Source organism: Schistocerca americana, chromosome 3 (assembly GCF_021461395.2).
Source record: "Schistocerca americana isolate TAMUIC-IGC-003095 chromosome 3, iqSchAmer2.1, whole genome shotgun sequence".
Classification (NCBI taxonomy): domain Eukaryota; kingdom Metazoa; phylum Arthropoda; class Insecta; order Orthoptera; family Acrididae; genus Schistocerca; species Schistocerca americana.
Window position 1 is genome coordinate 636,608,902 of NC_060121.1, and position 26,321 is coordinate 636,635,222.

Consider the following 26,321-nt stretch of genomic DNA (forward strand, 5'->3'; position numbering starts at 1 on the left):
GTTCTAAGTCTAGGGGACTGATAACCTCAGATGTTAAGTCCCACAGTGCTTAGAGCCATTTGAACCATTTTGAAGAGTCCTTTCCGGAAGGAGTTGGACAGTATATTACTTCCTCACGCATGCATTTCGTGAAGTGTTCACGATGAAAAAATTCGAGAAAGTAGAGCTGATACAGCGGCTTACCGACAATCATTCTCCCCATGCGCCATTCGCAAGTGGAATAAGGAGGGGGCATCCTAGTGGTACGACAAGTATCCTTCACTACACAACGATAGGTGGCTTGCTAAGAATAGTCTTGAAACAGATGTATGAACTAATTCCGGTAAAAAATTCCTTTTGTGCAATTTTATTGGTTCTAGAGATAAGTTCCCATTTTGTCTGTTGCCACTCAAATTTCTATGATTTTATTTATCTTTACCTATTTTTGTTTTTATGTTCAAACTGTGAAGCTGTGATTGAGTTTACATAAATGAATTTTTCAACTGTGTTTATGATTTCTTGGTCACAACTTCTGTATCGTTTAAACACGCGTCAAGTATTTACAAATTCTGAGTCTGCTGACATGGCATTCGTGTACGGATTTTATAAAGGAAACACTGCTGCTGGTGCTTGTAAAGAATATGGCAGACGTTTACCAGAACCAGATTCAAGAGTTTTTCAGTAATCTGCATTAGACTGCTGCAGTTCCCAGCACTCATGTTTCACCCGAAAGTACAAGTGAATGGAGTGTGGGTGAAGCAAAACACTTTATTCAGTTGGGAAACGCAGTCCTACACCAAGCTTATACAAAATTTCTACACGTATATGTGTTTCACATACAAGAAAATAGCGGACATTAGATGTGCACTGCCTCCGTCCCTTATCATTTTCAGCGGATCCATAAGCTTCAACAAGGAGATGAAGACAGTCGATTGAAATTTAGTCGTTGGCTAATATCAACCGGCAGTAATCCCAGGAAATGCTGTTTACTGATGAAGCCATTTCCATTTGTGGAGGTATCGATGACACTTGTAATCGGCATCAATGGTCTAGCGATAACGCATATTCCTTTGTGGAGACACATTTTCAAGAAGGCTTCTCTGTAAATGTGTGTTGTTATGTGACAAACAACCAGTTGACTAGCGCATCGGCTTACAGAGTTCCGTTACCTAGACATTCTTCAAAATTACTTCAGAGCGACAAGAAGTTCGTTTGGCTACAAACATCGACATATTCTTCGGACACGACCGTGCCCCTGCACATTCTAGGTAGGTGTCAAATTATCTAAACCTATGATTCCTTAGAAGATGGATCAGCAGAGGTGGTCACGTTCCTTTGCCACCAGACCTTACCCCTTTAGACTTCTGACTCTGCATATAATTGAAAGACGAAGTTAAAAAAAAAACAAGTAAAATAAACTAAAAGGTTCTGAGCACTATGGGACTTAACATGTGAGATCATCAGTCCCTTAGACTTAGAACCACTTAAACCTAACTAACCTAAGGACATCACACACATCCATGCCCAAGGCAGGATTCGAATCTGTGACCGTAGCAGCAGCGCGGTTCCGGACTGAAGCGCCTAGAACCGCTCGGTCACAACGGCCGGCTAAAGGCGAAGTCTACAAAGAAAAAGTAAGCACAAGAGACGAGTTGATCACTCAGATTTTGAATATAGCTGCTCTCACAAGAGAACGCCAAGACGACCTCAGAAGAGCTACACACGATATAAAGATAATTAGGAACTGCACTGAAGTCGAACGTGGAATTTCTGAGAATCAACTTTGAACTTAATCATTTGCCTAGGTTCTGAGAGTCATTGTTTGGGCTCCATTCTAAAAGCTGTATCTCTGTAACGAATAAAAAATATTTTGTTGGAAATAGTCTTTTCTACCACGCCATAAAATATTTACAATGCCTCCTCTAACACTATATACAGATGAGCCAAAACACTGAGCAGAGCATCTACGAAAAGTGGTTGTAAGACAACTAACAACACGTAAAGCAGGAAAGGCGGCGATCTTTAGTAGGTCTGACGACGGAGTGCAATGCTTGAGCAGGCGCAAGTGTTTCGGAGCAACCGCAGAGCGCATATTGTTGAACATCGAGGTCCGCCGGAGACGACCCCTATATTTATGCATGTTTACCGATCGTCACTGTCAGTTACGACTGCAGTGCACAAGGAATCATGGAGACGGAACCGCACACCAAGAACTACACACCAATAGAAACTTGTCGGATGAATCATGTTTCATGTTACACCAGGTCGATGGTGGAGGCCGGATATGCCGTCGTCTACGTGAACAACTGTTTGAAACATGCACCGCTCCACGGATGTTGGCCGGTGCGAGCAGTATTATGCTATGGGGGACGATCCTCAGGTCTTCCATGGGGCTTATGCTGGTAATCGAAGGTATAATGTCAGCTGTGAAATACGTGAACAATGTTGCGAAACATCTACGTCCCTTCATAATCAACGTTTCCCCGACGGCGATGATTTCTTCCAACACGGCATCTGTCCGTATCACAGGTCCGGAATCGTGATACAGTGCTCTGAGAAGCAACAAAGTGAATTCACGTTTATGACTCGGCCACCAGTTTCTCACGGTCTGAACCTGATGGAACACATCTGGGACGCTACGAAGCGCCAGCTCCACAACACAAACAACCCGCGAGTAATTTACGGGAGTTATGTGGCTTGTGTGGACATCTGGTTTGGTTCCACATACATGCGGAATGTTACCAAGACTCTGACGGATATGTGCCACGCAAACTCCCTGATGTGTTACGTTCCAAAATGGATCCCACACGATATTAAGCAGATATTAAGCAGATGATCGTTTTATAATCATGATCATGTGCTTAATACCGTGTGGGATTCACACACTATAAACTTGGATATATATGTAAGAACAAGTTAATGGTTTCTAGAAGGCAGTCAAGTGAGATACTGAGATACTCGGACAACAGAACATTTCTGATGAGTTAGTGGAACAAGTTGATAACATCACGTGACGCAGGACCAAAATATCTACGAAATATTTCGACCTGCAATCAAGAAATAGAAAAGAAATATTTTAAAGAAGGAGGATTTTCTGTAGTCCACTGAATGAAAAAAAAACAGGGAATGGATTAGCGAAGGGTTTTGTATGGACTTGTGTCCAATATGGTGCTGAAACGTGAACACTGCGACAGAGAGGACAGAAATGCCTTTGAGATGTGGACGGAACTAAAAGGAGGATGATGGAAAGGTACGAGGACTGGAGACTGCAGAACTTGCAGTGACGGCCCTGCCTTGTGGGCAAAACATATCACCATATTTTAATGTCACCACCGTTACTGCCGGCCGAGCGGTTCTAAGCGCTACAGTCTGGAACCGCGTGACCGCTACAGTCGCAGGTTCGAATCCTGCCTCGGGCATGGATGTATGTGATGTCCTTAGGTTAGTTAGGTTTAAGTAGTTCTAAGTTCTAGGGGACTGATGACCATAGATGTTAAGTCCCATAGTGCTCAGAGCCATTTGAACCACAACCGTTACTGACGATGTCAGCGCGGAAGAACACAACCGCAATGCACAGTATTTCATTACATGGAATATTACAGACTTACTCAGGCTGCATTTACTGATGCTGATTATTCATACAACATACGTGATCGATTTCAGTTCACTCACTCTCTGATGTGGCTATGCGGTGCAGTAGTAAAGTATCAGACTACAGACGCAAACGTTTCGAATTCTACAACTTTTATCTGTCTTATATCATTTCTTTCATATCTGGAAATGTTTGGTCGCGCTACAGATCAGAATACAGGTTAACTTTGGCATAGTCGTCCGCAAGGAGGTGACGGTGACGGGGAGAGTTAGCGGCGGGGGGGGGGGGGGGGGGGGGGGAGGAATGCAGGGGGGGAAGGAAGGCAGGGGGGAGAGAACAAGAGGGGGCACCTATCCCCTCCCTCCTGGAATCTGGTTTCAGGCTTCTTAATCATTACAGAATTCTCATGCGCTTCTATCAGTAATTATCAGCGGCTCTGCAGAACCACATTTTTAAATCTGCTGAGGCCGACGAAAAATACTGTGACTTTAGCAATCGCTATAAGTTATTGTTATCTTGGATTTCGGAAATTATGCCGATTTCTAGAGGAGGTGGTGATTCAGGTGCCATTCTGTAGTCAAGATGGATGCGGAACTTCATAGAACCGTTCCGAAACAGTGTCCTCAATCATTTCCTTGCCACTTCCACATGGACATAACTGTGCTGTAGGTGTGTGTTTTTGTACTTGTACGTCAGTCTGGAAAAGACGACGCCGTTTTCTTGCGATAGAAGAGAGGAAATAAATGTGAAAAAATGGTTCTGAGCACTACGGGACTTAACATCTATGGTCATCAGTCCCCTAGAACTTAGAACTACTGAAACCTAACTAACCTAAGGACATCATACAGCACCCAGCCATCACGAGGCAGAGAAAATCCCTGACCCCGCCGGGAATCGAACCCGGGAACCCGGGCGTGGGAAGCGAAAACGCTACCGCACGACCACGAGATGCGGGCTAAATGTGAAATGTCGTGGTCAAAAAAGACGTTCCCTCGAGGGACTGGGATCTTCTGAAACTCTATGGGGTGCAAGATTGCGTGAAATGCAGTCATAGAATAAGAATTCTTCAGCAGAGTTGGCCTGACTGCAGAGTAACGTGTCGAACGAAGGAAAGGTGGACTCCAGTGGTTGTGTCCTACTCGCCGATTTAAGGCTGTTTTTGCGAGATTTCCCACATTCATCCAGTCGAATCCTGGCCCTGGGTTACGCTTTTGCCAGCCACTTCAGAAATGTAATTTTCATATTTTACTTCCGCCACCTCCTACATTCTCGTGCGAAGCCTGGAAGGCTTATTACTCATCCAGAAAAGGATATTGTGGAGATATGGCTTAGCCACAACGTCCGGGATAATTCGAGGAGTCGTGAATCGTGCTTGGGTGGCTGAGTCGGGAGAGCACAAGTTCGCGAAAAGCAAAGGTCCAGCGTTCGGGTCTCTGTCCGGCACATAGTTTTAATTTTCCAGGAACTTTCTTACCAGCACAGATTCCAATGCTGAGTGAAAACTTCATTCCAGATTATTTTAGATAGTTGAATGCCAAAACATTTCGTACATTAGTGAGATATGCATAGTATTTAGGTATCGAAGTAATTTACCTTATATGCAGAGAATTATCAATTGTCTGAGATACTATACAAATTTTTTTATGTGCTTTCCGTCAAAATTATTGCTTTGGTCACGACACTTTTCGAATTCATCGAATCAATTATATGAAAATGAACGAATTTAGTAAATTTCCCCCTCTCTCATAAACTTCTGCCCGACACCCATGCTTATAGATCTCATTACAACAGGCTGGGGAAGTTAGCTGAATGATCGGAGGGAGGCAACAGCGTACTACGTCCACGACCAACATTCCTAGTAGAGCACTGCGATTTTTCAAGCCAACCATCGTGTTGATGACAGCTTTACCATCAGATGCATCTGAAAAGTAATCCGCTTATAGTATGGTTGTACTGAAATACGTCCACACATGATAGCCAAGTAACCATTTGTATTGTGCCGTACTAATTTACCGTGTAGGTAAAACGTAAAACCAAGTTTTCGCATTTATTTATGTGATTTTACTTTCATGGTAAATAAGTGTGGCATGATACTAGTGGTTACTGGTTTTTCATATGAGAAAGTATATCACTGGATCGATACAGATGTGGTCGGATTCCCAGATACATCTGATGATGGAATTTGCATTCCGAAATCGAGCATGTATGTTGTATAATTAATCACCATCAATGATGTGTACCCTGAGGAAGTCTGCAATCTTTCATATTATAATACATACGTGAGGGTATGTTGTGTGTGTGTGTGTGTGTGTGTGTGTGTGTGTGTGTGTGTGTGTGTGTGTGTGTGTGTGTTCGATGCACTTTTCCTTTTTTTTCGTATGTCATGATCCGTAGGACCAAATTAAGGAGCAAGTCTGCATGCTCATGGAACGAGTCTGTACAGGACACTATGACAGAAGAGCAATAGCAGATCAAATGAAATGTATTTGAATCCTATGAAGACGGCAGGCTATAAATTTAAATCAACACAGTCAACAACGGAACACAGGAATTAGCTTTTTTTTTAATTTTTCCAGGAGTCCCTCGACAGAATAGAAGGAGTGAGCCATGAAGAAACTCTTCATTTGAAGGTGAGTGAGTTACTGCTAAGACTTTTAAACCCCTGTGGCAGCTTATTGAAAATGGATGCAGCAGAATACTCCGTGCCTTTCTGCACAAGAGTCAACGAGGTGCGCTCCAAATATAGGTTAGATTTCTGCCTAGTATTAACTGAGTGAAAGCTGCTAACTTTCGGGAATAAGCTGATGTTGTTATCAACCAACGACATTAAAGAAAATTTGTATTGAGGTGCCAATATGAGAATTCCCAGACTGCTGAACAGTGGTAGACAAGAGGTTCACAGACTTACAGCACATATTGCTCGAACCGCCAATTTCTGAGCCAAAAATAATCTTTTCTTTCGGAAGAGTTACTCCAAAAATAATACGATATGTCATGACGAATGAAAATAAGCAAAGTACACTACTTTTCGTGTTGAACGATCGCTTATTTCAGATGCTGTTTAATGGTAAATAAAGGAGCATTTAGTTTTCGAACAAGATCCTGAACTTGTGCATTCCACGACAGCATACTATCTATCTGAACGCCTAGAAAATTGAACTCTTCCGAGTCTCACTACACATACACATACTACACACTCACATACACATTCTTTGTAATAAAAATGTCAGTTTTGTTGAGCTACTTGTTAGAAACTGTAAAAACTGAAGCTCACTGCATTTAGCGTCAATTTATCTTCAACAAGCCATGAAGTTATGTCTTGAACTGCGTTATTTGATACAGTGTCATCGTTGCACACAACATCCTTGACTACCAAGCTGGTGTCATCAGAAAAGAGAAATACTTTAGAATCACCTGTAATACTGAAAGGTTTACCATTTATTTAAATAAGAAGCAGTAGCGACCCCAGCACTGACCCCTGGGGCAACCCCAACTTAACTGTGCACCATTGGGACTGCAAGTCTTAGCCATTCTCAGTACTGAGGACAATGGCCTTCTGATATCTGTTCATAATGTAAGAAATGCACCAACTGCGAACTACTCCGCTTATTCCATAATGGTTCAACTTCTGCAGTAATACTTTATGATCAGCACGATCAAACGCCTGAGCTAAGTCAAAGAAGAAGCCTAGTGTTCGCAACGTCTTGTCTAACCCCTCCATAGCCTCACAGAGAAGAGGGAACATAGCATTTTTAACTGTTAAACGACTTCTCACAAACTGTGCATTTGACAGCAAATTATGTGAACTGAAATGATCAAAATGTTCAGATGTGTGTGAAATGTTATGGGACTTAACTGCTAAGCTTACACACTACTTAACCTAAATTATCCTAAGGACAAACACACACACCCATGCCCGAGGGAGGACTCGAACCTCCGCCGGTACCAGCCGTATAGTCCATGACTGCAGCGCCTGAGACCTCGGCTAGTCCCGCGCGGCTGCAATGATCAATTGCCCTTGTATATAAAGCCTTTTTAATAACTTTAGTAAACACTGACGGTGTTGAAATAGGTCTAAAATTGTGTACATTATCCCTTTCTCCTTTTTATAAAGTGCCTTCACTAATAACTACTAACCGTTCCTAAAGTTACAGATATGGCTAAGTACTGAATTAACACGAGAGTTCTTAGTCTTCAGCGCTCTAATTATTGATTCAACCTCCCCCTTGTCAGTGTCATGGAGGAGTATTTCGTATAACAATCTCGGAAAGCTATTTTCGGGAGAGTTGGTTCAAATGGCTCTGAGCACTATGGGACTTAACATTTGAGGTCATCAGTCCCCCAAAAGTTAGAACTACTTAAACCTAACTAACCTAAGGATAGCAGACACATCCATGCCCGAGGCAGTATTCGAACCTGGGACCGTACCGGTCGCGCGGTTCCAAGCTGTAGCGCCTAGAATCGCTCGGCCACACAGGCCGGTTCGGGAGAGTTATCTGATTCCCTATGGGAACTAACCTTCTGTTTACCTGCTATATTCAGGAAGCGATTATTAAATACTATACATATGCCCGACTTCCCAGTGTAATGGTACTTGAATTACGTAACCATTACGCCACCTCACCTGAACCCCTCGATACCAGGAATATTCTACTGTGTTTCTGTAAAGCAGCTGACATATTTCTGAGACAACATTCAGATTTGATTTCATTAATGTAGAAGTACTATGATTCATCGATATGTTTATATTGCAATGATATTATTCTTATGTGTATTCTTTCTTTTGTCACTATGATCTTTGACGTACTTGCAACTCTGATTTTTGGGCGCGTAAGCGATTATTAGTTGTTAGAGAGTCGAACCTTGAAAAGGTCAAGTCTTGGACGTCATGTTGGCAAGACGCATAACGTAGTCAGGTTATAAAATGAGAACTTTAACAGTGAGGAAGATGTTTTCAAGTATGTTTTGTATTGTGAAGTGATGTTTTGTGTGTTACGTGATATTGCAATAAAAGCAATTAAAAGGAAGTGTAACTTAAATTCGGAGTGCTGTTTATTTATTTTTTATTTTTTACATCACTATTGTGCTAACTTTGAAAGGTTTAATCTTCAAGAATGGTTTGTGAAGCGCATCTACAAAACTTCTGAATATAGCAGAAATAGCCTCTTTGCATCCGAGCTTGGAATCATCACCACCTAGATTTTCGACGATTGAGCCATGATTTTACAACGAGACCAGCGTGGGAAACACGAAAAGATGAGTGCCTAGTTTATTCATTATTACATGAACTGACTTTATTAACTGTGCTCTAATGGCACCTGCCACTTAATAACTGCCGGCCGAAGTGGCCGTGCGGTTAAAGGCGCTGCAGTCTGGAACCGCAAGACCGCTGCGGTCGCAGGTTCGAATCCTGCCTCGGGCATGGATGTTTGTGATGTCCTTAGGTTAGTTAGGTTTAACTAGTTCTAAGTTCTAGGGGACTAATGACCTCAGCAGTTGAGTCCCATAGTGCTCAGAGCCACTTAATAACTTTGTTGTTGCCCGAAAATGCAGTATTTAGCAGCGTGAGCAACACCAAAATCATTATTAAATTTTGACTTTTGTTGTGGTAGGGTTGTTAGACCAGTAACTAAATATTCCTATTATCCATTGACTTTATACCCTCAACCTTGTGCTGCTGACCAGACACTTCGTCCACGACTTACCGTATGGCTTTAATTTTATTCTGAGAATTAGCTGTATACAGTACCGAGTGTCGGTGGCGACCCACAGTATGCGTCTCTTGCATAGTTTGGACGTGTCTGACGAAGTAGTCGACGCCGACGACGCAAGAGGCGCCGGTGGCCGAGGTGTCGGCGGGCAGCAGGTGCGCTGGCCAGAGGAGGGACAGTGGCAGCAGGCAGTGGAGCAGGCGCCGCGCCGCGGACATGGCTGCAGGTGTTGGCTGAGGCGGTGCTGGAGAGGCGGCGGTGTGCGGCCCCCGGCCCCCGGCGCGCCCCCCTATAAGAGCGGCGGCCACCCCGCCCCCGCGTGTCCGGCCCGTGGCGGCGGTCTGGCGCGCGCCGCCGCCCGCTTATCGCGCCCACCTGATCGCACAATGGGCTGCTACCGGATTCGTACGAATCGCCGATGAGCCCACTTCCGACACGTCCCCTTTAACGTGTCGCTTTCCATGTTGCTGTGCATGCGCACTTCCATGGTGGAAGGTACGTAGTCTACTCGTTTCTTCTCCTTCCTATGCCACTCGGAGGGAACCAGACTAGGAGACGAGGGGCTTAAAGTAGTACAGGGTAGCGCATATAAAAGCAGCCCGTGTAAGTATAAATTATATACAACCGCACGCTCGCCGAAAGATCCGTATCCAAAGACTGGAAAGTTGCACGGGTCACATCAATATGTAGCAGGCCTGGGAGTACGAATGGGTGGGGTACCTTAAAGTGGTTGTCGTTTCGGACTGTTGCTTTTCTTGACCGTGCGCCTTGTCCACACCACGTACCTGATCAGGAACGTACCTACAGCTTTTGCATGGGGGGGGGGGGTCCAACACTATGATTTAGGAAGGTAAACCTGTCTTCGCCCACCACATAAAAAGGTTTTGCTGTTAACGCCAATAGAGTCAATCAAGCAGAAATTAAAAAACCCACAAATACGTTAGCATCCATATTACATGTTGGTATAACTGTAGAGAAACACTAATTGATACATGCGTCTTTAATAAAACATATGTATTGTAACTGTTGAGGTATTTATTTATGCAAAAGCAACTAATTGTAAGCTAAAATTGGAGGAAGAGGAGGGGGGGGGGGTCCGGACCATTGGACCCATCCCCCCCTTATATACGTCCGTGTATCTGATAATCCTGCGGCGGTCGCACACTGCTGCCGGCTTGCCTGTAATTATTTATTGAAATATGCAAGCTAATAATGGGAGCCACTCAACGTTAAAACACAACACTGTTCGACGTCTGGTATGAACAACTATATTCTGAGACGATTAAAGGAAAATCACAGGTTGCACTGTTTACATTCTAAATCGTAAATGTTTATCCCAATTAACAATCTTGATGATTAAAAGTCCAAAGATCATTCGGACGAGCGTACACGTAACCGACACGACGCGGGTGACTGTTGATGATGCGGAAGCCGAATGATCGAACGAAAGTTCCTACGCTCGTCACACATACAGATATCTGGTAATAGTCCTCCTTGTCACTAGTAATGATATAACACTGATCGTGAAGCTAATTTTTCAGTTCTCAGTTGTACGAGCGTGCGCGTAACCGTCGCGGCGCGGCTGTTTGTTGATAATGCGGAAACGCGATGATCGAACGCACGTTCTCACGCTCGCTACAAGATACTGGTACTTGACTGCACTCTTTTATGGTAACTAATTTTTACTGATTCACATCAGTTCATTCTGGGAGACCGAAGACGGGGCGGATGATTGATACTGTGCGACACGCAACGAGAGGAAACACAAATACGTTATCGGTGGCACTGCTCATTTTTAATTACATCTAGACGCACTTTCCTCTGAATTACTTCCATATTTAATCACTTTACTGTAGTAGCACTTGTAGCAACACTTCAACCTGAATACTAACCATGCTTCTTACATGCACAGCTCCACACTACACAACATATCAGTTTCGTGTCCCGTGCTCGACTCTCTACAGACGCTGTTGCCCGCAAAGACACTCCACAACTAAGCCAGCGATATGACAATACGGTTACAAATATTCAAGAAATGTAGTAAGAGTAATCCACTAAATTACAGGCCCATATCATTAACGTCGATATGCAGCACGATTTTGGAACATACATTGTGTTCGAGCATTATTAATTACCTCGAAGAGAGCAGCCTACGCCGGCCGGTGTGGCGGAGCGGTTCTAGGCGCTTCAGTCCAGAACCGCGCGACCGCTACGGTCGCAGGTTCGAATCCTTCCTCGGGCATGGATGTGTGTGATGTCCTTAGGTTAGTTAGGTTTAAGTAGTTCTAAGTTCCAGGGGACTGATGACCTCAGATGTCAACTCCCATAGTGCTCAGTGCCATTTGAAGCATTTTGAGCAGCCTATCGACACACAGTCAACACGGATTTAGAAAACATCGTTCTTGTGAAACACAACTAGCTCTTTAATCACACGATATGTTATACAGTGCAATCGACAATGGATTTCAAATTGGTTCCGTATTTCCAGATTTACAGAAAGCTTTCGACATCGTACCTCACGAGCGGCTTGTAATCAAATTGCGTGCTTGTGTACTATCGTCCCAGGTGTGCTACTAGATTCGTGATTTCCTCTTAGAGAAGTCACAGTTCGAAGTAATCGACGGAAAGCCATAGAGTAAAACAGAACTAACTTCTGGCGTTCCCCGATGTGGTAGTGTTATAGACCCTCAGCTGCTTCTTATCTATACAAACGATTTAGGGGTCAATCTGAGCAACAGTTTTGTTTGATTTGGGTGAGGGGACCAAACAGTGAGGTCATCTGTTCCATCTGGATAGAGAAGGATAATGAAGTCGGCCGTGCCCTTTCAAACGATCCATTCCGGAATTTGCCTGAAGCGATTTAGGGAAACCACGGAAAACCTAAATCAGGATGCCCGGACGCGGGTTTGAGCCGTCGTGCTCCCAAATGCGAGTTCAATGTACTAACCACTGAGCCACTTCGTTCGGTGATCAACAGTCTTAGATTGTTTGCAGATGATACTGTTGTTTACCGCCTAGTAAAGTCATCAGAAGATCAAACCAAATTGAAAAATGATTTAGGTAAAATATCTGCATTGCGCGGGAATTGGCAAATGACCCTAAATTATGAAAAGTGTGAGGTCAACTACATGAATGCTGAAAGTAATCCGCTAAACATCGGTTACACGATGAATCAGTGAAATCTAAAGGAAGTAAATTCAACTAAATACTTTAGAAAGAACACATAGAAAATGTTGTGGGGAAGGCAAACCAAAGACTGCGTTTTATTGACAGAGCACTTACAAAGTTTAACAGAACTATTAAAGAGACCGCCTACACTACGCTTTTCTGTCCTCTTTTGGAGTACTGCTCCGCGGTCTGGAATCCTTCCTCACCACGTAGGATTAACGGAGTACGTTGAGAAAGTTCCGACAAGAGCAACACGTTCTGTATTATCGATACATACGGGAGAGTGTCACGAAGATGATACAGGATGCGGAGTAGACATCATGAAAACACAGGCGTTTCTCGTTGCGGTACGATTTTCTCACGAAATTTCAATCACCAACATTTTTTCTCCGAATATGAAAATATTTTGCTGCCGCCAACCTAGGGAAACCGATCATCATAACAAAATGAGGGAAATCAGAGTTCACACGGAGAGATATATGGGTTAGTTTTTTCCATGCGCGGTTCAAGAGTGAAATAATAGAGAATTCTTCTGAAGGTGGTTCGATAAACCCTCTGCCAGGCACTTAAGTGTGATTTGCAGAGTGTCCATGTGGATGTAGAAAGGCAGTGAAATTGCAGAAACGACGAGCTGTCATGGACTTACCATTTACTTACAATGAAAAATACAGTGAAAAATACATTTATAAAAGACGTCGAGTGTGGCCCCCGCAACACCAACACACAGCTGTGCCTTCTAAGCATAATCCGATACACCCGTCGTGAAGTTCGGATATCGATGGCGGCCACTTCACGGTTGAGGTTGGCTTTCATCTCCTCTATAGTGCGTGTATTTGTTTCATAGAGCTTGCTCTTCAAGTGTACCCACAGGAAGAAAACGCATGTTGTTAGATCCGCCGAACCTGATGACCATGAATGTTTCCTGACAGTTCGTTCCACGGTGAAGACATCATGGACTCATATACCTTAGACGTGTGACATATTCCTCCATCTTATTGGAAGAAACATTATCGTCTTTTATGTTCAATGAGTTGAGCACGAATGCAGCCATGTTGAGGACAGTGTCAAAAAATACCGGTCCTATGATGCATGTTCCTGTTACACGCCACTAAAAGCCGACAGACCATGTTGGATTCCCCGTTGCTCAGTAGTCTTCTATGAATTCAAACGATCGGAAAGATGAAACCATGCTTCATCACTCAAATGTAATGGATCTAACAAACCGGCTCTGATGCTATTCAAAAATCACGTGCAGCAATCTACACGTTTCTGACTGTCATCCTCCCGTAATTCCAGCACAACTGTCACAGGATGTGACTTCAAATTAAAAGTTTTCAGTAATCTCTGGCAACTTCTCCTACTTACATGCGCCTGTTGGGCAAATTTTCGTGTAGACTTCTTTGGGTTCTCAATAATTCTTCTGTTAATGTCTGTAGTAACTTCTATAGTGCGAACTGAAGGATTTCTCTGTCGTTTTACATTTTGTACAGGTCCGTAGCCGCGCCAATTTTTATATAAACTCTGTATTGCTTTCTTTGTCCGAATACTTGATTCCGAAAATTTCTCTACTTTTCTTAGTATAACCTGTTCTCACATATGCCTCCCAATTTAAATTCTTTCTTCTATCGAGAAAATAATTTTGCAGACAGCAAAGAGAAACATCTAACTTCATTGATGAAATAAATTGAAATGCTGGAAGAAGAATGCTAACAAACGATTATTGCATAAAACTGTCCATTGTTGTAGCTGTTTATTTCAGAAGTCGAATTATTGCATTCTCATTCAAAGGGGAGACGGGCTACTTTTAACTGTGCCACCCTGTAGATGAGTTATGTTGTTTGGGCAGCAAAGTAACTGACGATGGCCGAAGTAGAAACGATATAAAATGTGGACTGGCAATGGCAAGAAAAGTTCTTCTGAAGAAAAGAAATTTGCTAACATGCAATGAAGATTTAAGTGTTAGGAAGTCTTTTCTAAAAGTATTTGTACTGAATGTAGCCTCGTATGGAAGTAAAACACGGACGATTAACCGTTTAGACAAGAAGAGAATACAAGGTTTTGAAATCTGGTGCTACAGAAGAATACTGAAGATTAGGTGGTACATCATGTAAATAATGTGGAGGTTCTGAATAGCGCTGGGAGAAAAAAAACTTGTGGTAGAACCTTATTAGAAGAAGGAATCGATTGACAGGACACATTCTGGGACATCAAGGGATCACCAGTTTAGTATTGGAGGGAAGTGTTAAGGGGTAAAAATGTTTGAGAGAGACCAAGATATAAATACAGCAAACTAATTCAGGAGGAAGTAAGTTGCAGTAGTTATTCGGAGATGGTGAGGCTTGCACAGGATACAGCTGTATCAAACTAGTCTTCGGACTGAAGACTACAACAACATCCCGTCCACGGAAGATATATGGGACGAAACACTGAATGTCGCCCTGTGCACAAGTGCCGGCTACTGCGATGCCTTTCTATTCAACTTAATTATCTTTTCATAAATCTGAGCTCGCTTCAGAAACTCCCTCTATTCTCAACCGATTGACACTGCAATCGCATTTAAATCCCCATACACCCAACCAGATTTAGGTTTCCTGTGAGTTTCCAAAGTTGCTCCAGGGCAATGCCTGTACAGTTCCTTTGATTTGCAACTGGAGACAAGACTTCCTTATTGACAAAACTCAGCACTTTTCTCTCAACGGAAAAAATCGACAGACGTAAAGATAATTTCCAGAGTAAACCAAGGAAGCGTGATATCACCGTTATTGTTCGCACTATACGTAAATCATCTATTAGAAAGTGTCGGAAGCTCTTCTAGATTGTTCGCAGGTGATGCGATTGTCTATAAGAAATTAGCAACGCAGGAAGACAGTATAGAATTGCAGAATGACCTGCGGAGGATCGATAAATGGTGCAACCTCTGGCAGTTGACCTGAATGTAAACATGAGTAAATGTAGAATACCTTGTGTACAAAGGAAAAGAACTTAACTACTGTAAAACTACAATTTCGTTTTTTTTTTTTTTAGCCTATGCACAATTATTTGCTGGATGTATTCCAACCTCTGTCTTCCTCTAGAGTTTTTACCCTCTACGGCTCCCTCTAGTACCATGGACTTTATTCCAGTTTTTCTTAACAGATGTCCTACTATCTTGTCCCTTCTTCTTGTCAGTGTTTTCAATGTATTCCTTTCCTCGCAGATTCTGCGGAGAACCTCCTCATTCCTTACCTTTCAACATTCTTCTGTAACACCACATCTAAAAGCTTCGATTCTCTTCTGTTCCGGTTTTCCCACAATCCATGTTTCACGACCATACCATGCTGTGCTCCCACCGTACGTTTTCAGATATTCCTTTCTCAAATTAAAGCCTGTGTTTGATACTGGTAGATTTCTCTTGTCCAGGAACGCCCTCTTTTCCAGTGCTAGTCTGCTTTTGGTGTCCTATTTGCTCCACCCATTATGGGTTATTTTCCCGCCAAGATAAGGGGAATTTCTTAACTTCTTCTTCGTGATGTACAATTCAGAATTTAAATTTTTCGGTGTTCTCATTTCTGATGCTTCTCATTAGTTTCGTCTCTCTTCGATTTATTCTTATTCCATATTCTATACTCATTAGACTGTTAATTCCATTGAACAGATCGTGTAATTCTTCAGCACTTTCACTGAGAACAGCAATGTCTTATCATCGATATCGTTTCACTACGAATTTTAATCCCGCTCATGAACCTTTCTTTTATTTTCATCGTTGCTTATTCGACGTATAGATTGAACAGTAGAAGAGAAAGACAGCAGAGGCGAAACACTACATCCCAGTTATAATAAACACATCAAAAAAAGTTTTACATCACCTCCGTTCTGAGAGTTCCGGAACCTGTACAGAAAATTGGAACAGAGATCAACATAAACATCATTTCCGCCCTTTTTATTGCTCATTAAAACCACACATTGCATGTTGTACCACCATACAGCGAGACCTACAGAGGTGGTGGTCCTTTTGCTGTGCACACCGGTACCTCTAATAAGCAGTAGCACCTCTTGCATTGATGCATGCCTGTATTCATCGTGGCATACTATCCACAAGTTCATCAAGGCACTGTTGGTCCAGATTGGCCCTCTCCTCAACGACGATTCGGCGTAGATCCCTCAGAGTGGTTGGTGGGTTACGTCGTCCATAAACAGCCTTTTTCAATCCATCCCAGGCATGTTCGATAGGGTTCATGTCTGGAGAACATGCTGGCCACCCTAGTCGTGTTGCGTCGTTATCCTGAAGGAAGCCATTCACAAGATGTGCACGATGGGGCTGCGAATTGTCGTCCATGAAGACGAATGCCTAGTCAATACGCTGCCGATATGGTTGCACTATCGGTTGGAGGATGGCGTACACGTATCGTGCAGCCGTTACGGCGCCTTCCATGACCACCAGCGGCGTACGTCGGCCCCACATAGCGTCACCCCAAAACAGCAGGGAACCTCAACCTTGCTACACTCGCTGGAAGTGTGTCTAAGACGTTCGGTCTGACCGCGTTGCCTCCAAACACGTCTCCGACGATTGTCTGGTTGAAGGCATATGCGACACTCATCGGTGAAGAGAACGTAATACCAATCCTGAGCGATCCATTCGACATGTTGTTGGGCCCATCTGTGCCGCGCTGCATAGTGCCTTGATTGCAAAGATGGACCTCGCCATGGACGTCGGGATAAAGTTGCACATCATGCAGCCTATTGCGCACAGTTTCAGTCGTAACACAACGTCCTGTGGCTGCACGAAAAGCGTTATTCAACATGGTGGCGTTACTATCAGTGTTCCTTCGAGTCATAATTCGTAGGTAGCGTTAATACACTGCATTAGTAGCCCTTCGGCGGCCTGAGCGAGACATGTCATCGACAGTTCTTGTCTCTCTGTATCTCCTCCGTGTCCGAACAACATCGTTTTGGTTCACTCCGAGACGCCTGGACACTTTCCTTGTTGAGAGCCCTTCCTGGCACAAAGTAACAATGCGGACGCGATCGAACCGCGGTATTGACCGTGTAGGCATGGTTGAACGACAGACAATACGAGCCGTGTACCTCCTTCCTGGTGTAACGACTGAAACTGATCGGCTGTCGGACCCCTCCGTCTAATAGGCGCTCCTCATGCATGGTTGTTTACATCTTTGGGTGGGTTTAGTGACATCTCGGAACAGTCAAAGGGACTGTGTCTGTAATACAATGTCCACAGTCAACGCCCATCTTCAGTAGTCTTGGGAACTGGAGTGATGCAAATCTTTTATTATGTGTGTATATTAATAAAATAGTACTGACAAACACACCAAGAAAAACATTCATACATATATGACTAAATTATATTATTGCTAATAGTAGAAATGTTCATATTTTTTCCATAAAACTACGAGTCCGTGTTGAATCGTCTATGTTGAGAAACCCTGTAAGTCGGTTCGTTAAAGAGCTCACACAGTCCAGTATGTGTATACTTTGACCTTTACCTTTTGGTTTCTTGTGTTTTCTTATGTGGTTTATTATGTTGCCACTCTTTTCACAATTATTCTCGTGTTAACCTAAAGGAGGCGAATCGGACATCACGGCTGTTAAGTGTTCTTGGCTTACACCTGACTTGATGTAGTTTTAGGTGATAAGTAAATCCATAAACGCTTGTATTATATTTAAGTGTGGATTGCACAGCTCATACTTTTCAGAACAAAGTAAGAGACCGTCTCCAAGAAGAGAGAAACAGAACCAGATCGGAAAACTTCACCTTTTTCTTTTACGTCAACGATTCTCTGGCAAGTTTAATGATAATGCCGTTGCAGTTATGTTTCTCCAGTGAATACTCACTTTCTTTTACTGAGTTTTAGAATGACTTTTTCCATTTAAGAAATTGTTGTCACCTGCTGAGTAATACCACAATGTGTTACACCTCTTTTAATTTGGATACTTCATTCTTGGTCTTCCAATCTTGTTCTATCTTGGTTCTTTTACATAATGGACATCAGCCGTGTTTCCCTACAGCTTACCCGTATTTTTCGCAGAATTTCTAACATCTTGCACCATTTCACATTGTAGAATGTTTCTTCCGGGTCGAAAAATCCATGAACGTTTCTTAATTTTTCTTCAGTCTTCCCTATCAAGCGCTACGTCAGAACTACACTACTGATCATAAATTGCTGTGAACAGTACCTACCGTTAAGTACCTGGGAGTTACTATCCGGAGCGACCTCAGTTGGAATGACAGCATAAAAAAAATAGTCGGAAAAGCAGATGCCTGGCATTCATAGGAAGAATCTTAACGAGATGTAACTCGTCCACGAAGGAAGCGGACGCATAGAAAAGACCCAAAGAAGAGAGGTACGTTTTGCCTCAGGTTCGTGTGGACGACGCCAGAGCGTAACATAAATGCTCAACAAACTCCAATGGGAGACGTCTCAAGAGAAGCGCTGTGCATCATGGAGAGGTTTATAACTGAAATTTCAAGAGAGCACTTTCCGCAAATAGTACATCATGCGGAATGACCAGGACGAGAAAATTCGAGAAATTACAGCTAATACAGAGGCTTACCAATTCTTCCTATGCACCATTCACGAGTGAATCAGGGAAAGTGGGATCAGTTAGTGGTACCAGAAGTACCCTCCGCCTCACACCGTTACGTGGCTTGCAGAGTATGTTGTAGATGTAGATGTAAAAAAGGACACGGTCGATTTCCTTCTCAATCCTTTCATAATCCAAAATGTGCTTCATCTCAAGTTACTCTGTCGACGGGACGCTGAACACTAATTCTATTTCCATTATATGAATTCATAATTGCGAATACGGGCAACCATCAGCTGCAGAATGGAATCACGGCAGTGAAAATTTGTGACGGACTGGGACTCGAACCCGCGTTTCCCGCTTATCGTGAGCGGTTGCCTTAGCATTAGGCTCCCTGTGTACGACGCACGGTTAGACCCAAACTTCCACAAGACGTCAACAATGCGTCTTCGACCTGTATTCATACATCCATTATGTATATTACTGTACAGGTCAGACATTGTACTTGAAAGTCGCTTGCCCGGTATCGGCAGATAAATACGATACTGCAGTGATTGTGTTATTCCGATTATGATGACAAGTTCCTTAGGACATGCATACATATCCAGAGGAACTCTGCATTGTAATCAGAATAACACAGGCACTGCAATATCGTAATAATCTCCTTCCTTCCTAACTGATTGCTGCAGTGGAAAACTCCTCTGATAAGTATATCCTAAAATTTTGTGTAGTGAAACTTTATTTATGGTGCAAGATAACAGACACTTTCGGACACTACATAAAATTTCTTGAACTTGTCCGTTCCTTTGTAAACAGAGCAGTTTACTTGCATTTTTTTTTTTTTTTTTTTTTTTTTACAATCGTATTGACCAACTAGGATCACGTTAACAACTTCAGTTCCTCTTCTTCCTTTGCTGTTGTTTCCTATTTTTCCAGTATTCCCTCATTTTCTCCCCATGAAGTCTCTTCCCTTCTTCTGTCCATGTTGTTCCCGATTTTTTATTTCTTCTCCTTTGAAAGCCTTTCAAATTTAGTTTTTTGTTTTTAAAAGGATTTCTTTCTGCTATTTCTGATTCTTTGATGTTGTTTCTTTCAAGATCGTTTCTTACTTCTGTAATCCATGCTATTGTCGATTTCTTCTTCTAGAAATATGGGAGTATTTGTTTTGTTGGTCTATTTCCATCCATTCGGTAGAGATGTCCAAAAAAGGTTAATCTTCGTTTGGCCATTACTTCAGATACTTTCTCTACATTTTTGTAGATCTCCTCATTACTTCTTATTTTCCAACCATCTACAGTTTTCATTGCACCCATTATTTTTCTAATAATCCTTCTTTCCAGTACCTCTAGTTTGTCCATCTTATAGTTCATCGTTAGTCATTCAGATCCATATAAACATTCTGGTCGTACCACTGTGGTGTAGTGTTTTAGTTTCGTTTTTCTAGATATACATTTCTTGTTGTAAATATTTTTGGTCAAACCATATGCTCTTTCCATTTTGTTAATTCTTACATTTATCGCAGATTTTTCTAGTCCATTCTGTTGTATAGTTTCTCCAAGATATTTAAATTTATTTACTCGCTCTATTTTACCTATTTGTGTTTCTATGTATTTTGGTGCATTTTTTATATTTGTCATGAATTTTGTTTTTTCAGCTGAAATCTTGAGACCAGTTCTGTTTGCTAATTTTTCCAGAAGTATTGCGAAATCATCCGCAAAAGACAAGCAGTTTACCTTAATTCCATTTGTTTTCCTTCCCAGAGTTATTGGTTTAATTTTGTGATTTTTTAGCTCCGAATTCCAGATCCTCACAACTTTTTCTAGAACAAAATTAAACAGTAAAGGTGATAAACCGTTACTGTTTTCCTTCCCAGAGTTATTGGTTCACTTTTGTGATTTTTTAGCTCCGAATTCCAGATCCTTACAACTTTTTCTAAAACACAATTAAACAGTGAAGGTGATAAACCGTCACCTTGTCTAACACCAGTTTTTATTTCAAAAGGCTGAGATACTTCTCCCATATATTTGACTTTAGATACTGTAACTGTTAGTGTTTCACGAATTATGTTTGCTAGTTTTGATTTAACACCAAATTCTCTAATGACCTTATCTATCGTTTCTCTGTCTATACAGTCAAATGCTTTTTTGAAATCTATAAATGACACTAGTATTGGTTTGCTGGTTAACATTCTATGGCGAATTATTGACTTTAAGTTAAAAATTTGTTCTGCACAGGATCATCCCTTTCGAAAATCACCCTGATATTCTCCTAGTTGTTTGTCTAAAGTATCTACCACTCTGTTGAGGAGAATTTTTGATAATATTTTGAATGTCACTGGCAGAAGTGACACTCCTCTGTAATTACTGACATTTTGTTTGTCTCCCTTTTTATGTAGCAGGTGGATTAATGCTGTTTTCCATTCAACTCGAATCTTTTCATTTTTCCAAATGTTCTCAAAAAGCAGCTGTAGATCATTTATGATTTTTGGCTATGACCAGTTCAATAATTCTGCTGTAAAGAAGTCTTCCCCACTTGCTTTATTGTTTTTGAGTGTTTTGATGGCTTCATGAATTTCTAGCTCTGTTGGCGGGAAATCTTCCTCTAGATTTTGAGGTGTCACTGGAAATTTTAATTTATCTGTTGGGACGGGACAGTTTAACAACTTTTCAAAAAAAATTTGCTAAAATTTCACCATTTTCTTTATTATTTAATCCTATTTTGCCATTTTCATATTTGAAACAAATACTTGGTGCCTGACATCCTTTAAGTATGTGTTTAAAGGTTTGGTAAAAATTTCTAGAATTATTTTTGGTGAAATTTTCTTCTGTTTCAATAAGCTGACGATTTTCAAAGTTCCTTTTGATTTCCATGATTATTTTTGATGTTTCTTTTCTTTGTTGTCTGAATTGTTCAAGGTCTTCCTCTTTTTTCGAACATCTCTATTTTCTCCATTTTTGAGCTCTTTGTATTAGTGCTTCTTCACACTCCTCATTCCACCATGTCTTCTTTTTATTCTCGACCAATCCTAAAGTTTTCTCTGCTGCTTGAGTTATTTTCATCTGGAGTTCACGCCAATCACCTTCTTTACTTGTCTCAATTTCTTCTCTAAATTTTTATATATTTTCTTTTGTGATATTAGCTGTTGTGGTGTTGTATCTGATCACTTTCTTGGTCGCCTTTTTTGCTTTAGATGGGAGAAATTTTATTTTAATCTTAGAGAGATAATGATCTGAATCGAATTCCCCATTTCTGACTATTTTAACATTCATAATTTCCGTGATGTACCTTTTAGATATGGCTACGTGATCCAGTTGAAATTCGCCTAGGTTTTGATTTGGATGTCTCCAGGTCTTGGCTTTTCTTGGCAGTTTGAGGAAATGTGTGGACATGAGTTTTAACTGGAACATTTTACACATGTTGATCAGTCTTTCACCATTTCTGTTTGTTCTTGAGTGTGCTGGATTTTCACCTACAATAGTTCTAAATTAATAGAAATTTCAGATTCTAAAAGATCCCAGAATTTATTTACTTTCTCCAGATTTCCTCTGCTGTCAGCATTTAAAAAGGTGCATGACAGTTTATGAGGGTGTAACTTTTATTCTTGCACTTCATTGTTAACATGGATATCCTTTCTGAATTCGATCTAAATTCTGTTACACTATCTACGATTTTTTTGTTTACATAAAATGCTGTTCCAAACATCGGCATGTTTTCCGTTATTCTCACTGTTGGTTTCACTTTATAAATTCTATAATGTTGTGTATCAACTAAATCCCCATCTAAGAATCGTGTTTCCTGAACTGCAATAATCTGTATATGGTTCTTCTGCAGAAGTAATTCTAATTCCTTTTGTTTCCCAGTTTTCAGAAGAGAATTTACATTTAAGGTTCCAAAGTAGTACTTCTTCTTGAACTGAAACTTGGAAGGCTTTTCTATATATTTCATCTTTTCTTCATCGCAAATGTTGGGACTCCCCAGAATCCTAGGTCCCATTGCATTACATGATGTAATGGTGGATTCCTCATCAGAGCTACCTCCTCAGGTAGAGCATCCATTGTGCGAACTTTCCATATTGCGACTTGAAGCTGTAAATTGTAAAGAGTAGGGAATCCAAGGTCATCCCAGAATTCCCAAAGTAAGACCAGGTTGTTAGCCTGGCATATTATTTATTCAGCCGCCACTAACATGTGGAACAGACGCTGTCGGGGTGCCGCCACTGCCGGCCGCGGTGGCCGTGCGGTTCTGGCGCTGCAGTCCGGAACCGCGAGGCTGCTACGGTCGCAGGTTCGAATCCTGCCTCGGGCATGGGTGTGTGTGATGTCCTTAGGTTAGTTAGGTTTAAGTAGTTCTAAGTTCTAGGGGACTTATGACCTAAGATGTTGAGTCCCATAGTGCTCAGAGCCATTTGAACCATTTGGTGCCGCCACTAACATGTGGAACCGTCGTACCCTCTGTCCATTTTGGCCTTGGACAAGAAGCTGCCTCTTCCGCCGGCTCCGCCGTACCAAAGTCCATCTTCTCCGCCTTCGCTGCCGTTGAGGTCTTCACCGTATCCCTGGCAAGAAGCCCTCACGAGGTACTATCACCCAGGCCAGGTGAACCAAGGTTTTTTAACGAGGTGTTACTCCTCCCCCTCCTCCTTTCTCAACCGGGCTTGGGACCGGCTATGGCGGAGTTTTACTTGCATTTACTTTATAAGTAATTTCTAGAAAGGAAGCCAAGAACGAACATTTGAAAATCATGCAAAGAACTTATAAACTTACTTGCATTTACTTTATAAGTTCTTTGCATGATTTTTAAATTCTAGAAATTATCCTCAGATTTACTGATGTACATCGGAAGCTAAAATCACCTCTTATTTGCAGTGGCATAATAGCTTTGGAGAGGCATACTTCCCTGAACTATTCCCACCATTTGCTGACGGCTTAGATAAAGATACAAGCATTATTGTGACAGACTCGCGATCGGCATTGTTGCTCCTACGGTATCGTGTCGTCAGTAACACCAACAATCACTTGCTGTACCAGATCATAGATTGTACGGCAGCACAACAGCATTTTAACAAGAATATCAGGGCCGGCCGAAGTGGCCGTGCGGTTAAAGGCGCTGCAGTCTGGAACCGCAAGACCGCTACGGTCGCAGGTTCGAATCCTGCCTCGGGCATGGATGTTTGTGATGTCCTTAGGTTAGTTAGGTTTAACTAGTTCTAAGTTCTAGGGGACTAATGACCTCAGCAGTTGAGTCCCATAGTGCTCAGAGCCATTTGAACCAAGAATATCACCACGCTGTGGATAAAGGGCCGACTTGCTATCAGGGGCAATGACGTGCTCTCTGAGAGTGGCATCCAATACGGGGCAAAGACGTTTAAACACGTTTCTTACACAGACCTTCTGCAAGACGTGCGCAGCGTATCAGAACCCTGTGGAACAATGAGTTGTGCCTATAGTACCAACAAAGTGGAAGGCATCACATACCCCTGCACGACCATGCTGTTTGTTTATTGTGTTTTAAACTAGGGACCTAGAAATGACGGAGAGGCTTCATCCCGCCGAAGCCCTCGGAGATTTACACCCCCACAACAGGACACAACAGTCCACCCACCCCACCGCCGCCCCACACAGCACCCAGGGCTATTGTGCGGTTCACCCCGCGGGAATGTCTCATACCAGACGAGTGTAGCCCCAGATGTTTGCGTGGTAGAGTAATTATGGTTTACGCGTACGTGGAGACAGTGTCTGCATAGCAATCGCCGACACAGTGTAACTGAGGCGGAATGAGGGGAACCAGCCCGCATTCGCCGAGGTAGATGGAAAACCGCCTTAAAAACCATCCACAGGCTGTCCGGCACCCCGACCTCGACACTAATCCGTCGGGCGGATTCGTGCTGGGGACCGGCAGGCCTCCCCACTCCGGAAGCTGCGCGTTAGACCGAGCGGCTAGCCGGGCGGGCACATGAGTATGGTACTTTCTTGGTATGTACCACAGAAAGTTTCTGGTCACCATGTTACGCCTCCGCTTTAAAAACGGACGGAGTATTGGCAACAACTGACTGACTCATCCCTGTGTGACCATGGCACAGAGGACGACGTCGACCACATCACTCTCGGTTGCCCTCTGCGACACCACGTGACAGCAGAACTGCTACAGTGCTTGTTGCTTAGTGGACAACAGCTTACTACTACCGCGACGACACTACTCGCAGTGCATTTAATTGCTCTGCATAAATCAGTATAATTATTCTATGTGATGCTTAGGTGTACGTGTGTTCGCGCGTGTATGAATGTGTGTGTGTGTGCGTGCGCGCTAGCGCGCGCGCTTGTCTGTCTGTGTGTGTGTGTGTGTGTGTGTGTGTGAGAGAGAGAGAGAGAGAGAGAGAGAGAGAGAGAGACAGCGAGAGAGAGAGCGACAGAGAGAGAGAGAGAGGATTGTATGTACTGTCCCTTTTCAATTTATAACGTGTCATGTTCTGGAATCTGACTGAATGGACAATATCCGAAGCCACAATAAAGGAAATAAAAACTATTTCCAGCAATCCTAATGCTTAATGAGTAAGCTATACATTACTCTGTGGCAGGATAAGTAATTTTCATTGACTGCTACACTACGTTCATTGTGACAGAGATACTGACACCATTTTTCAACAGTCATCAAGTCTTTGTAAACAACGTTCGGAACGTTCTACCAGCCCTTCAGCTCCTCGGCGACAGATACCTGCTCCTTGGTCACGGACACGTTCGAGAACCGCAGAGTGAACGTCCTCGTCACTACTGTTACAAATGGTTCAAATGGCTCTGAGGTCATCAGTCCCCTGGAACTTAGAACTACCTAAACCTAGCTAACCTAAGGACATCACACACATCCATGCCCGAGGCTGGATTCGAACCTGCGCCCGTAGCGGTCGCGCGGTTCCAGACTGAAGTGCCTAGAACCGCTCGGCCACACCGGCCGGCTATGGGACCAGTAAACATCCAAAGGCAGCAGCATTCATAGTTAGATATACCGACTTCATTTAAATCTGATTACAATTAACGAACAAGCCTTCCAGTTGATTTTTTATCTCCAAGACAATGAAATTTTGACTACAGATCTAGGACCTCGAAATAATTAATAACAAGCTACTCGGGCAGTCAGCCCTTTTAAATGGCCAAAGGCTATCCCAGCTGTAACTAATTAGCTATTCTATTCCACAGCAATAAATTGCTAGGCTTATCCACAACATTCAATTTTTAAATAGTTAAAATTTTGTCCCAAAACAACAATAATGGTAAAGCTACACTTAAACAGCTGGACTCAAATAATTAATAATCTTTCCCCACACAATAACAATGACAAAAGGTTAGACAAATCACTTT